This window comes from Priapulus caudatus, unplaced genomic scaffold, assembly GCF_000485595.1.
Source record: "Priapulus caudatus unplaced genomic scaffold, Priapulus_caudatus-5.0.1 Scaffold761, whole genome shotgun sequence".
In the NCBI taxonomy this organism is placed as follows: Eukaryota; Metazoa; Priapulida; class Priapulimorpha; order Priapulimorphida; family Priapulidae; genus Priapulus; species Priapulus caudatus.
This window is the reverse complement of record NW_014577822.1, coordinates 104,451-106,561: the sequence shown is the minus strand read 5'-3', so window position 1 is coordinate 106,561 and position 2,111 is coordinate 104,451.

Genomic DNA, 2,111 nt, shown 5'->3' with positions numbered 1-2,111 from the left:
CTGCTGCTGCTGCTGCTGTTACGAACACTACTACTGCTGCTGCTGCTGCTGTTACGGACACTACTACTGCTGCTGCTGCTGCTGTTACGAACACTACTACTGCTGCTGCTGCTGCTGTTACGAACACTACTACTGCTGCTGCTGCTTCTGATGCTGCTGTTACCGACACTGCTGCTGCTGCTGCTTCTGATGCTGCTGTTACCGACACTGCTGCTGCTGCTGCTGTTACGGACACTCTTGCTTTCACAGCGCGAGGGTTTCGCGCATGAGGAAATATCTACTCTACATTCAGAGTGTGTCATTCGTCACATTACCGGGGGGAAAGCTCAGTGCGACGAAAGCCGGTACTTTTCCTCCTGACGAAGATTTTCGTCTTCGTATATATATATATATATAAATATATATTACAGTTTTATACCCTATGCGAATATACATATATGTATATATCTATATCTACATATATATAGATATATATGTATAGTCGCATGGAATATAAAACTGTAATCGATCAGAGAAGGCAGAGCGCGGGTTCAACCGCTTGCTCCAGTCATCGACAACTCTGACAATCTGTAAGAATGATGTATTTCCTAATGGAGCCGTAGAGAGTTAAAACGACAGAATGTCGGCTGGATGCACTGGGAGTATGCAGGCATGGGCATTATCTCGTAAACACGCACTACCTGTTGAGAGAGTTACGTAGGACAGGAGAGAGGGAAACAATATATAGAAAGAGAGAACGAGAAAGAGAGGGAGAGAGAGAGCGACAGACAGCGAGAGAGAGAGAGAGAAAGTGAGAGAGAGAGAGAGAGAAAGAGAGAGAGAGAGAGAGAGAGAGAGGGAGAGAGAGAGAGAGAGGCGCGTATGTTCTGGTGGTCGTTTGGTTCGAGAGAGTTTTTTTTCGCCCGTGATGCATCGAACGTTGTAAGTGTGCGTGTACGTGTCCATATATGTAGCGAACGCTGTTCAATGTCGGCATAACGATATCTCGCTTTAATAGTTAAAATGGGTCAGAGACTGATATCGGAAGTGCGATGACCTATATATGTATGTATATATATATATATATGCGCAATAGGAATGGTTTTTTTCTGTTATAAGTTATGCCTACGTGCGTTTCCTCTTCCTCTCCACATACCCTCTTCTGACTCTCCCCTTATTACTCTTCCCGGTGTCTCACCACGATATCTCGTATATATGTCTCTCCTCTGTCTCCCCCTTACTCTGTGCTGTCTCTCCTCTGTCTCCCCCTTACTCTCTGCTGTCTCTCCTCTGTCTTCCCCTTACTCTCTGCTGTCTTTCCCTCTACCCTTTTTCGCATCTCCTGTAATATCTTCTGTATATCATCTGTCCCTCCCCTACACCTTCTCCATTCTGCCTCTACTCTACCTCTTCCCCTACTATCTGCCACATATCCTCTGCCTCTCCTATATTCTCCGAAAACTCCCCCCTCCCCCATTTCCCTTTCCTCGTCTCTCCCCCGCCTCTTCCTTCTGCCTCATCCGAGCCGCACCTACTTCGCACCTCTTCTCTGCCTCTCATCCACACCTCTCACTCTCTCTCGGCCTCCCTCCCCTGTCTTTCCCCCTGTTCTTTCCCACGCCTCTCTCTTCTAACGCTCTCCGCTCATGTCCCTCTTTCCATGGCTGTTCCGCATTCTTCCTCTCCCCCCTCTCCACCAAACTCCTCATATAACTCGCAATACGGAATACGGAAGCAATACGGCCACAAGCAGTCTGCACCATGCACGCGTACACCTTTTACGTAAAAAAAGCTTTCTATACACATTCAATCAACGTTTCAGTGCTTTACAGAAACATCGTATCCAGTATGTAAACGAATGGATTTGTGCTAGATCAATATGTTTTATCAAAACAGAAGTGTTTATACAAATGCAACCAAATCAGGCGCTAGTGTGGGCGAGAAAAGCGCTTGATATAATAGACGGCGTGCTTATATAATAATAAACGCGTTTAGTAATTAATGGCAATGAAAAATCTGTTCAGACAGTAGAGTTCATTGCCGATGAACTGTGTTTGTGTGTGTTTGTGTGTGTTCGTGTGCGCGCGCGCGCGCGTGTGTGTGTGTGTGTGTGTGTGTGTGTGTGTGTGTGT